This window comes from Saimiri boliviensis, chromosome 11, assembly GCF_048565385.1.
Source record: "Saimiri boliviensis isolate mSaiBol1 chromosome 11, mSaiBol1.pri, whole genome shotgun sequence".
NCBI classification, from domain to species: Eukaryota; Metazoa; Chordata; class Mammalia; order Primates; family Cebidae; genus Saimiri; species Saimiri boliviensis.
This window is the reverse complement of record NC_133459.1, coordinates 15,956,581-15,969,454: the sequence shown is the minus strand read 5'-3', so window position 1 is coordinate 15,969,454 and position 12,874 is coordinate 15,956,581. Positions and strand designations below refer to the sequence as shown.

At 53.9% G+C, this 12,874-nt stretch overlaps 1 protein-coding gene across 3 annotated transcripts in view; it reads right to left on the bottom strand.

Annotated features, from left to right (window-relative positions):
• The window catches only part of ARHGEF10L (Rho guanine nucleotide exchange factor 10 like), a 180,720-nt gene that overhangs the window by 158,562 nt on the left and 9,284 nt on the right, over nucleotides 1-12,874 (bottom strand). Inside the window, exon 1 of one of the 3 annotated variants that reach the window (XM_074380161.1) lies at nucleotides 2,438-2,670. The exons of 1 other annotated variant lie outside the window; for it this stretch is intronic. The gene's annotated coding sequence lies outside the window, so the exon portion shown is untranslated. Of the gene's footprint in view, nucleotides 1-2,437; nucleotides 2,671-12,874 lie in introns of those variants that run through there. One more of the 3 variants, XM_039473886.2, reaches the window with a different exon arrangement.

Genomic DNA, 12,874 nt, shown 5'->3' with positions numbered 1-12,874 from the left:
TGCCCAGGACTCAGCAGAGGCTCTGTAAGGACCAGCCACTCCTGGGCATTGCCTTAGACCAGGGTCCTGAAGGAAAATGGCTCTAATGCTCTCCACTGAGGCAGAGAGACCAAGAACTCTCTGGGACACAGGGCAAGGAAGGCGCTGTGCTGGGCCACACTTGGGCTCAAGTGCTCCTCCCACCTGAGCCTCCCAAAGTGCTGGGATTACAAGCATGAGCCACCATGCTCAATCTCTTTTTTTTTCTTTTGAGACAGAGTCTCATTCTGTCACCCAGGCTGCAGTGCAGTGGCACAATCTCCCCTCACTGTAACCTCTGCCTCCCGAGTTCACGTGACCCTCTCTCCTCAGCCTCCCAAGTAGCTAGGATTACAGACATGCATCACCACACCGGCTAATTGTTGGTTTTATTTCTGTTTTGAGATGGAGTTTCACTCTTGCCACCTAGTCTGGAGTACGAACTTGGCTCACTGCAACCTGCACCTCCCGGGTTCAAGCGATTGTCCTGCCTCAGGCTCTGAGTAGCTGGGACTACAGGCATGCACCACTACACCCAGCTAATTTTGTATTTTTAGTAGAGACAAGGTTTCACCATGTTGGTCAGGCTAGTCTTGAACCTCTGACCTCAGGTGATCCACCTGCCTCAGCCTCCCAAAGTGCTGGGATTACAGGCGTGAGTCCTGCACCCGGCCATAATTTTTGCATTTTTAGTAAAGACAGTGTTTCACCATGTTAGCCAGGCTGATCTCAAACTCCTGACCTCAAGTGATCCACCCACCTCAGCCTCCCGAAGTGCTGAGATTACAGGCGTGAGCCACAGCACCCTACCTCCTCTTATACTAGCCTGGTACCTGGACCCCAGAGCAGTCCACCAGCTTTCCCCACTCCCCGGACTTCTCCAGAGTTAAAATTTGGAACAGAACTTAGGAACCATTAATTGTTGGACACTCATTGATTCAGCAACTATGTGTAGAACACCCACTATGCACTAGGCATGTTCTGAGCTGTGATCAAGGAGAGACATAGTCCCTGCTCCACTGGAAGGTGTCAAAAAGCCCCCTGTCCCCACGACTTAGGCAAGAACCCTAGGAGCATTGGAGCTAGCCTGGCTCACTGAAGAGAAAATAGCTCCTAAGTGAGAAATCAGAGAAGTGAAGGATGGGACCCACTTCCTGGATAGAGAGAACAACAGCCAGCAGAAGGTCTTGGGTAGAAGGGGAAGGGACAGGGGACCTCAAGAAGGCAAGCACCTGGGGGCAGAGTGAGCATCAGATTCGGGCACCACAGGAAGCCTTACAAGAGGTTCTGAACTTCACCCTGAGGGCCCAAGGAAGGTGAAGGGCAGTCCCTACCCCACAGTCACAGGGAGCTTGGAGATTTCCTGAGGCTGGCCTGCTTTCCTGTCTGTGTGCCCAGGGCCTGAACACCACTGGGGGCACAGTGCTCGGCGGATACCGGGAAGAGCTGTGCATTTTAATGAGCCCGCACAACCTGCCCTCACTCTCCAGAATCCGAGGAGGAGCAGATGGGCTCCCGACCGGGGGGCGTGGCTTCCCAGTAGCATCCCTAAGGGAAGCCAAGGATTTTGGGGCAGCAGCTGAGCTCCAAAGCCAGTGGGAAGTACAGCCCCCCCCCAGCTACCACCTCTCTGCTTGGCACTGAACAACGCAGGGCCTCCTGGCTTTCAGGGCCAAAGGAAGATTCAAGAGCCCTTCCCCAGGGCCCCGCTTTGGGAGAGGGAGGAAGAATTGTCCACACACTCCCTACAATCAGGCCTGCGCTCGGGCTCAGAGGCCATCCCAGGGACTCCAGGGAGGCTGGTCTTCATCTTCAGTAGGACCCTCCCCGACACATGTCCCTGTTCCGGGGAGGATCCAGGACTGGCCCGGCTCCGCAGCCACGGCCTCCGGCTGACCCGGCCTCCTCTCCTCCCACAGTCTCCTCCTGCGGGAGGCCGTCCAGTTCCGCCTCTGGGCGGGGGTCCAGGGTGGGAGAGGCTGACTCACAACAGAGGCGACAGGGGTACTCCCTGACTTCACCCGATCCTGGGGAACCCCAAGGCCAGCGCAGGAGGAGGTGGACCTCAGGGGAAAGTGAGGCACAGGGTGGGGGCGGGGGGTCCCAAACTGTCCTGACCGCAACGGGCTGGAGCCCCCTCCCCCCCAACACACACACTCACACTCACACACACACACACACACACTCGCGGGCTGAAGCACAAAGGCCACTCGCCCTGGTCACCAGCACTCCAGTGACACAGGAGAGACCCACCCAGAGAGGACAGGGGGGCTCGGGGCTCTCACACTCAGACACCGGGACACAGCGGCGGACACGGCCCCCGCCGGCCCACGGCGCCCGGAGCGCCTCCCCCGCACTCGCAGACTCAGGACACGCGAGGATCGCGCGGAGGCCCGGCCCGCGGGCCGCGTTCACTCACCCGCCTGGGCCGCCCGGGCCCGCGCCTTTGTCGTCCGCGCCGCTCTCACAAAGGCGCCCGGCGGCCGGCGCCGCGCCTCCAGCTCCGCAGGCCGCCGCGGGCGCCCATGGCCGGGACGGCGCCCCCACCGCCGCCGCCGCCGTCGCCGCCGCCGCTGCCGCCCGAGCCAATGGCCGCGCCGCCCGCCCGCCCACCGGGACTGCGCCCGCGCCCGCCGCGCTCCGAGGCCTGGTCCCGCCGCCGCCGCCGCCGCCGCCGCCGCCGAGCGCGATGCGGCGCCGCCCCCGCCCGCCCGGTCCCGGGGCGCTGCGGCTGAGGTCACCGCTTAACCCCTGGTGGCCGGGGCCGGGGCCGCCGCGCCCCCTTGGGGCTCCGAGCACGCTGCCAGGGAGACCGGGCCTCCCCGACCCGCCGCGAGCCCCCGGCGGTCCCGGCGGCCCACCCAGCCCCCCACAGCACGGGGGGAAACTGAGGCCCTCGGGAATGGGGCTGGGTCCGAGCCACAGGGCGACCTCCTCGCTCAGTCACCCACCCGGCGTCCCGCTTCCCGCCTCCTAGTTCTCCCACCCCGCGCTCCCACACACCATCTCCCTTCCCCGTTCCCCCAGCCGGGAGATCCCGCAGGCGCGCGAGCGCATGGGGTGCCAGCCTCTCCTCCCTCACTTCAACCTCCTGCCCTGAGGTTCCCCCAAAAGGGTGAGAGATTCCTTTGCCGGCCCCAGGGGAAACCCTAGACGAGTGACTTTCCCCCCAATCAGTCTCGGCGGCCCCCTCCTGCCCCCCTCCCCCCACACCATGGCAACAAGGGGAGCCTTGCAGCCCTGCACCCTAACCTCCAAGAACAACCCTGGTGAGTTCCGGCATTGGCGGCTTTGAGACTGGCAACACCCCAGTGATGTAGCCCCATTTTCCCCAGGAGAAAACTGAGGCTCAGAACTGTGAGTAACTTGGCAAAGCTCACTGAACATCAAAGGGCTGGGGCTGAGATCCTAGCACTCCTCTGCCTTTGCAGCCTCAAAGCTGCCAAACACTAGGTACTCCCTCCTAAAATTCCGAAGAGGGCCTCTGGATATGATGCAATTAATTACAGTTATCAGGTCATTAATTAAGATTATCCCCGTTGTTGTTAAACACTCCCCCCGCTACCTCTCTATTTGCAAGGAAATTCACACGTGGGCTTATCAGCAATTACTCCTGGGTTGATAATGGTAAGTTCTGCAGCTTCCAAAGGGTACAGGTGCACGTAAGGTTGAAATCATTTTCAGCTTGCGTTCCTCACAGCCTACAGCCGGCAAAAACATTTTTTTTTTTTTTTCCTTACTACTCCCTATTTGTCAGGCACCAGCCTCAGGGGCTACCAATGAAACAAGGAACCAGACAGACCCAGCCCTGCCCCCTCGGCGCTCATAGGCTTAGGAGAAGACGCAGATAAACAGACGGCTACAGTGCAGTGAGACAAGCCACGCAGGCCACGCTCTGAAATCATCTTATTCACCGACTTGTTGGTTTGTTTATTGTCTCTCTCCACACGAGAACACAGGCACCATAGAGTCCTCCTGAGCCCCGGGCTAGGGCAGCACTGGCTCATAGTAAGTAGGCAGTAGATATTCTTTGAGCAGTTTTACTCTGTTCCAGACATTGTTCTAGGCCCGCAGGAGACATCAGTGAACACAACAGGCACAGCCTCTGCCCTGGTGTGAATAAATGACGGCAGGACAGCAGACAGGAGAGTGTGGGGGATGCTAGCAAAGCAGGAAGAACACTTCTGATGACCACTGAGTGGCCTCAGGGCTCGTTAAGCTTCGGGGTCCTGCTGGACTTTGGGGTCCTGCTGTCATAGCCAGAGCCAAGTACACACCCCAGACCTGCATTGCAGTCTTTCACAATTTACTCCACCCCCTTCCTTGGCTATCTTTTCTTTTTTTTTTTTTTTTTTTTTTTTTTAAGAGGCAGGATCTTGCTCTGTGGCTCAGGCTGGCACAATCAGCTCACTGTAACCTCAAACTCCTGGGCTCAAGCGATCCTCCTGCCTCAGTCTCCCAAGTAGTTGGCACTACAGGCCACCATGCCTGGCTAATTTTTTTTTTTTTTTTTTTTTTTTTTTTTGTAGAGATGGTGGTCTTACTATGTTGTCCAGGCTGGTCTTGAACTCCTGGGCTAAATAGATCATCCCATCTTAGCCTCCCAAAGTGCTGGGACTACAGGTATGAACCACCATGCCCGGACTCCTTTATTATCTTATTTCCCATCTGATCCCGAAACGTCTGAGTACCTTCTTTGGTATACTAAGTCTTACTCTCCCTTCCCAGAATGATCACAAGACCCAGAATCCCCAGGAGGCCCCCATCGTTCCCTGACCTCCCCCTCCTCTGAGCTCCAAAGCACCTAATCCTTTTGTTATAAGTTGGCTCTGGGTACATAACTGGTTGAACCCATCTAGCTTGAGGGCAGCTATGATCCAGCCTTGAGGTCAGGGGCCATGCCACAGACCCCGATCGTGCCCTCAGAGCCCAGCACAGGTTACGGGCACACTCTTTAGAGGATCGTAATGGATCTAAAGGACACCCTCAAACCCTTACCAATTAAACCCTCTGGGTCTAGGGTTGCAAACCACCTGCTTACAATACAAATTGAGTCTGCAGAAGCATTTTGTTTTGCCCACATTGATTTTGTTGTTGTTGTTAGTTGCCAACATTTAATCATTGGGAGATTTCCCATAAAAAGTCAGATTGCAGCCAGGAGCAGTGGCACAGGCCTGGAATCCCAGCAATTTAGGAGGCCAAGGTGGGAGGATCGCTTGAGGCCAGGAGTTTTAGACCAGCCTGGGCAACATAGGGAGACACCCAGTCTCTACAAAAATAAAAAATAAAAAAAAAAGAAACCTAGCCAGATGTGGTAGTGCATGCCTGTAGTCCCAGCTACCCAGATGCCTGAGGTGGGAAGATCGCTTGAGCCCGGGAGTTTGCAGCTGCAGGAGCCGTGATCGCCCACTTCGCTCCAGCCTAGGCAATAGCATGACCCTGCCTCTGAAAATAAAATAAAATAAAATAAAAAGCCAGATTTCTAGCCTCTCTTAACAAATCTGAAGATCTGGTAATGACAGGTCCACATTCCCTCAGGGCCACACTCTGGAGGCCCCCAGGAGTGGTGGCCCTTTAGACACGGCTGTGTTCTCCCCTTGCCAACAACGTCCCTCTCAGCCTTCTGTCACACCTCTGACTTTGAGGCCCCTCCTCTGTGATTTAGTGTTTTGATTTCATTTTTCCTCTACTCTCCATTTTTTTTTTTTTTTTTTTTTTTTTTTTGAGGCAGAGTCTTGCTCCGTCACCCAGGCTGGAATGAAGTGGCGAGATCTCAGCTCACTGCAACCTCCAACCCCCGAGTTCAAGTGATTCTTCTGCCTCAGGCTCCTGAGTAGCTGGGGCTACAGGCACGTGCCACCACACCTGGCTAATTTTTGTTACTGTTTTTGTTTTTTTTTTGAGACACCAGGCATCTCTGTTGCCAGGCATCAGGCTGGAGTACAGTGTCGCAATCTCGGCTCACTGCAACCTCCGCCTCCCAGGTTCAAGTGATTCTCCTGCCTCAGCCTTCCCTAGTGTCCGGGACTACAGGCGTGCACCACCACGCCCTGCTAATTTTTTTTTTTTTTTTTTTTTTTTTTTTTTTTTTTTGAGACGGAGTTTCGCTCTTGTTACCCAGGCTGGAGTGCAATGGCGTGATCCCGGCTCACCGCAACCTCCGCCTCCTGGGTTCAGGCAATTCTCCTGCCTCAGCCTCCTGAGTAGCTGGGATTACAGGCATGAGCCACCATGCCCAGCTAATTTTTTGTATTTTTTAGTAGAGACGGGGGTTCATCATGTTGGCCAGGATGGTCTCTATCTCTTGACCTTGTGATCCGCCCGCGTTGGCCTCCCAAAGTGCTGGGATTACAGGCGTAATTTTTTTGTAGAGATGGGCGTTCGCCATGTTGTGCAGGCTGGTCTTGAACTCCTGGGCTCAAATGATCCTCCCACTTTGGCCTCCCAGAGTGCCAGGATTACAGGTGTCAGCCACCGTGCCCTGCCCCAGCTGCACATTCTAAGCTCCACAGCACAAATGAATGCACAGGTATTTCTCTGAGCCTTTGCCCTCAGCTGGAGGACCCCCGACTACTCCATCCCCAGACACTACAGTTAACTGCTTTTCAGTGCTGTCAACATAAATAGCACCTTCCCAGCGAGCTCTTCCCAAGGACTCCCACGCTGGGCCCTGTGCCCCTACACAGCCTGCATTCCCTGGTCAGTGTGCCCAGCCTACCATGGGTGGTGGCATGTTTGCCCCGTCTTCCCCCCAGACTGTAAGTCCACGGAGGCTGGCGTCTGCTGTCTCATTCTGGGTGGTATCCCCAGCACCTGCTCCAGAACCTGGCGCAGCGCAGACACGAGACAAATATGTGCTGAATAGATGAGTGAATGGGTTTCATCAGCCACGGAAAGAACAGAAAGGATTTCTGGGAACATTTCCATGTCCCAGAACATTCAATTAACCAGAATTACCCACTCACTGAGCACTCTGGTGAGGGCAGGATTTATTGTGTAAGCAGAATCATCAATGATACATGACATCTGGATGGGACTCAGGAGTCTGTCCTCCTTGTCTCCACTGCTGCCCTGGGGAAGAGGGAATGAGGGCGTACAGGCGTGGTATTTCCCATTGACCAGAGAGGCTAGGTAACTTGTCCAAGGTTGCTCAGCAATCTGGTGACAAAGCCAAGATGGGGACCCAGAGTTCCTGTTGCTGCCCTGCCAGTCTGGCCGCCCTCCCAACAGTCAGCTCCATAGTGCAGGGGTCCCCAACCCCCACACCATGGACCAACACCAGTCTGTGGCCTGTGAGGAACCTGGCCACACAGCAGGAGGTGAGTGGCAGGTAAGAGAAGCTTCATCTGTGTTTAAAGTCACTCCCATCACTCTAATTGCCACCTGAGCTCCGCCTCCTGTGAGATCAGCAGCGGAGACATCAGATTCTCATAGGAGCTCAAACCCCACTGTGAACTGCGCAGGTGAAGGATCTAGGCTGCGTGCTTCTCATGAGAATCTAATGCCGGATGATCGGTCACTGTCTCCCATCACTCCCAGACGGGAGTTGCAGGAAAACAAGCTCAGGGCTCCCCTGATTCTACATGATGGTGAGTTGTAGAATTATTTCATTAGATATTACAACGTAATAATTATAACAATAAATGTAATGTGATCATCCCAAAACCATCCTCACCCCCATCCATGGAAAAATTGTCTTCCACAAAACCAGTCCCTCATGTCAAAAAGTTTGAGGACCTCTGCCAAAGTAGATCAAAGAGAAAGTGGCCAGGCGTGGTGGCTCACATCTGTAATCCCAGCACTTTGGGAGGCCAAGGCAGACAGATCACCTGAGATCAGGAATTTGAGACTAGCCTGGCCAACATGGTGAAACCCCATCTCTACTAAAAGAGAATCTCTACAAATATGAGCCAGGTATGGTGGCACACGCCTGTAATCCCAGCTACTCAGGAGGCTGAAGCAAGAGAATCACTTGAACCCAGGAGGCGGAGGTTGTAGTGAGCCGAGATTGCACTACTGGCCTCCAACCTGGGTAACAGAGCAAGACTCTGTCTCAAAAAAAAAAGAAAGAAAGAAAAAACGGAAAATGGGTGGGCCGGCCATGGTGGCTGGCCAAGCACAATGGCTCACGCCTGTAATCCCAGCACTTTCGGAGGCCAAGACAGGCAAATCAGTTGAGGTCAGGAGTTTGAGACCAGCCTGGTCAACATGGTGAAACCCCATTTCTATTAAACATAGAAAACTTAGCAGGAAGTGGTGGCAGCCGCCTATAATCTCAGCAACTCAGGAGGCTGAGGCAGGAGAATCTCTTGAACCCAGGAGGCATAGGTTGCAGTAAGCCAAGATCACACAACTGCACTTCAGCCTGGGAGACAGAGCAAGACTCTGCCTCAAAAAAAAAAAAAAAAGTGGGTGGATGGGAATGTAGACTTCCCAAGCCTAGATGCCCGCCTGGCAGAGGCAGTATGAATGGGGAGTGCCCAGCCAGCAGCCAGTCCTTGTGATCCACTACGTCATCAAGCCCATCATGAACAGGCTAGTACCAAAGAGAGACTGGGTCACGTTTTGCTTATAAATGAGGATGATAGAGTCTGTCTTACCAAGTTGAAACACTCTTTCCCTAACATTCCTGCCCCTATTCAATAGGACAGGCATTTTGAGCGGGGAGTGGGATACACTGAGCAACCCCTCAAGCTTTCCAGGTTCTTCATAACCCAAGACCTGCATTTGGGGGGAAGCAAGGTGAGGTCAAAGACACAGCCACAGGTGTCCCAGGGGGTCAGGTGGAAGGAAGCCTGACTTCCCTGAGCTGTTCCTTTATGGGCCTTAGTGTCAGGAGAGAGTAGTCTGAGTAGCCCATTCTCCTGGGGATGTTGTGTCAAAATAACCCCTCTCTATATACCAGGTTCTGTTTAAACACTTCACATGTATTAGCTCATTTAATCCTCAAAGTTACCCTATAAAGCAGATTCTTTTATCCCCGTTTTACCGATGAGGAAACTGAGGCAAAAAGACTCTCTGTCATAGCCTTGAATGTTCATCAGGATGACCTGTTTTATTCTTACTCAGCACCCCCTTCACTTGAAGCACTTGAATAGATTTTTATTCCTTGAAAGCAAAGAAGCCTGTGATGAGAGGAGAGATGAATGTCCAGGTGGTACTCTCTGTCCCTAGCTACTGTCTTGGTGCAGGATGAAGGGGACATTTCTGAGTCCTTTATAAGGAGGGGGACCAATTAAGGGTCAGGTATCCCCAGCACCCTGCTTTAGCCTTCCTGTATCTCTTAAAACAGAAAAGGTCAAGGGGGACCAGGAGTGGTGGCTCACACCTATAATCCCAACAGTTTGGGAGGCCGAGGCAGGTGGATCACCTGAGGTCAGGGGTTCGAGACCAGCCTGGCCAATATGGTGGAACCCCATCTCTCCTAAAAATACAAAAATTACCTAAAAATACCACTAGCTGGGGCTAGTGGTCTGTACCTGTAGTCCCAGCTACTTGGGAGGCTGAGGCAGGAGAATAGCTTGAGCCTGGTGGGTGGAGGTTGCAGTGAGCTGAGATCACACCACTTCACTCCAACCTGGGCAACACAGCAAGATTCCATCTTAAAAAAAAAAAAAAAAAAAGAAAGAAAGAAAGAAAAGAAAAGGTCAAGGGAGAGGGGGGCAAAGGACAAAGTCTTAGCACAGGGTAAATGTGGGCCAGCGCATCAGAAGCAGATGCAAATGCATGCAGCTCCTCTACCCAGCAGTGCAAACCCCACAGGCCCCAGGGGGCCACCTACTCCTGGAGGCATCTGTAGCCTCCTCTAGGAATCACAGGCAGAGCCCTTGGGGCCGTCTGCTGAGCCAAAGGGAGGTTGGATTTCTCGGCTTGGGGCCTGGCCAAGGAGCCAGAAAGGACAGGAGACAAGGTCTTTGCTTCCTGGCATCAGATTACTGCTCCAGCCCAGGGCTCAGAGCACCAGGCTCCCAGGCATAAGAGTTGCTGGTCAGCTGACAGCAGACAGGGCCGAGGGCTTGTTCTAGAAGTTACTATAAAAATAAAGGGGATGTGTCACTGGCTGCTGAGGAGAGGGAGCAAGGAGAGAGCCCAGGGGACACAGCGAGCCCCCAGCCTTGCCAAGCAGACCAGGCTAGAGTCTAGGGGCCAAGGCTGGAGGTCCCCAGGAGGGCAGGGCCTGGCCCTGGGCCTAGAGACTGCAGTGACACATGGCGGGTGGGTGGCAAGGGGTACTCAGCTCCCACTGGCCGGCCTGGGCTGTGGCAGGAGGGCATGGCCATGGCTGCAGCCTGGCACCAGCCCCAGAAACCTTCATCATCCCACAGTTTCACTGCCCAGGGCAGGGAGGCTCCATAAGCTCCCTGGTCTCCCAGATGAAAGACGCTTTCTAAGAGTCATAAAACCATCCCCACTCAGAACAATGAGCTCTTATCCGGCTGTGTCCTTCACATCAGTTCCCATGAGCAACACACCAGAAGCTGCAGGCAGGAGTTTTATAGACTGGCGTTTTGGACCAGCCCCAGTACTCATTAACATCCACTCCCTCGCCCTCTGTGGAGTTTGCATGGAGGCTGCATGGAATCACACCCATCACTCCCGTTTATAGAGCCCTACTATGTGCTGAGCCTCCAGGCAACCCTGCAAGGAAGGTGGCTTTATGAATAAATACAGAGGCCCAGAGAGGTTAAGTGACTTGTCCAAGGTCACACAGTGGGAGAGTAAAAGAGCTGGAATTTAAATCCAGAGTCCATGCTCCTTCCCCAGACCATGTGATCTCTGGTTAAGATTGCCCGTCTTCCCCCAAGAACTCAAGAGGTTAAGCTCCCAGAAATGACATCTTCTGAGACTCCCAAAGCCTTCACCAGGATGGTCATGTTGACCCACCCAGTGGGTCAGCAGAGACACAGGGGTGGGTCGCTTTGGAAGGAAGACAGGACGTCAGAGACACGACACAAAAAAGGCCCTGAGCCCCTTCCCTCCGCCAAAACCCAGAGTCCCCCCTACATCCCACATTCACCCCTCCAAAGTCTCTTCACCCTATTTCTCCTCAGACGGCCACCTGTGCTGATGATGCCCCCCTTCCACTGTGTGTTTGTCTGCATGCACCACACACCAGCCTCTGCAGTCTTCGTACATGATACTGTTGACTCCTGCACGAACTCTGTAAAATGGCTGCCTTCTTTTTTTTTTTTCTTTTTGGGACAGAGTCTTGCTCCGTCACCCAGGCTGGAGTACAGGGGCATGATCTCAGCTCACTGCAACCTCTGCCTCCCGGGTTCAAGCAATTCTCTTGCCTCAGCCTCCCAAGTAGCTGAGATTATAGGTGCCCACCACCACACCTGGCTAACTTTTGTATTTTAAGTAGAGATGGGGTTTTACCATGTTGTCCAGGCTGGTTTCAAACTCCTGACCTCAAGTGATCTACCCACCTCAGTGCTGGGATTACAGGCGTGAGCCACCGCCCCCAGCTGGAATGGCTGCTTCCAGGATCCCCTTTTTCACAAGAAACTAAGGTCCAGAAAGGTAAATAGCCTGCCTACAGTCACATAGCAAGTAAGCAACAGATTCCAGGTCTATCTGACTGTCCCTCACCACACTGCCCCAAAACTTCACAATGTGGGGTCCAACAGACTCTGTATCCCCACCTTCTCATTCCCACAGTACTGGCTCACAGCCCTGGGTGTCACCACAGATGCATGGATAATGATGATAACAGCTGTTCCTTCATGGGTACCTTCAGAGCTGATAAGTGGGAATGCCAGGGTTTGAAACCTCTTCTCTCTGGTTCCAGAACCACTGTTCCTTCCAGGTAACCCAGCATGATAGTTAGACCAAACCATCCCAATAAAGACTTGCCATGCATGCAACAAACATCCCAGGTGCCTAAGGTGTGCCCAGCACCATTCCAGGAGCTGCCAGTAAAATAAACAAGATTGTTGTATGGCTGGGTGTAGTGGCTCACACCTGTAATCCCAGCATTTTGGGAGGCCAAGGCAGGTGGATCACCTGAGGTCAGGAGTTCAAGATCAGCCTGACCAACATGGTGAAACCCCATCTCTACCAAAATACAAAAAATTAGCTGCGTGTAGTGGCGGGCACCTACGGTCCCAGCTACTTGGGAGGCTGAGGCAGGAGAATCACCTGAACCCAGGAGGTGGAGGTCGCAGTGAGCCAAGATCGCAACACTGCACTCCAGCCTGGGCAACAAGAGCAACACTACATCTCAAAAAAAAAAAAAGACTGATGTGTTCCTGGTCCCATGGCCCCGTAAGCCCCATGGAAGGTTGCCAGAGACCCCCTGACTGTTCCCGGCTGCTCTACTTCGGGCTCCATCTATAGCTGCCTCCTCTCATCCTCCAATGCCACTAATGTCTGCCAAGCTTCCAGAAACTTCCCAGATATCCTGCCCCAGCCCCTGAGAAGGCAGTCCACAGCACTTCATCTCTTGGGTCATTTTGCCCTCAGATGCTTCTCAACCAGCTCCTAACTGGGCAAACCAGATAGGCGGCTGTGGTTGCCCAGGCTTCCCTGAAGAACCACTGAGACTCAGCCACCAGAAGGCATGGCTAGCATCCACAGCATCGCCTTTGTTGAGGTGATTTGCTCATGGGCTTCCCCACTCTGAGAAGCTGGCTTGGGGTCTGTCCTATGTCACCATCTCCTGTTACTGTCTGTGGCTGCCAAGGACAAGCAGACTGCCCAGAACAACTCATGGATACATCTGGTTAACTAGTCAATGCCAGACCCTGAGTTAATTGGCTGGGTGCCGTGGCTCACGCCTGTAAATCCAGCACATTGGGAGGCCAAGGCAGGGGGATCACTTGAGGTCAGAAGTTTAAGACCAGCCTGGCTAACA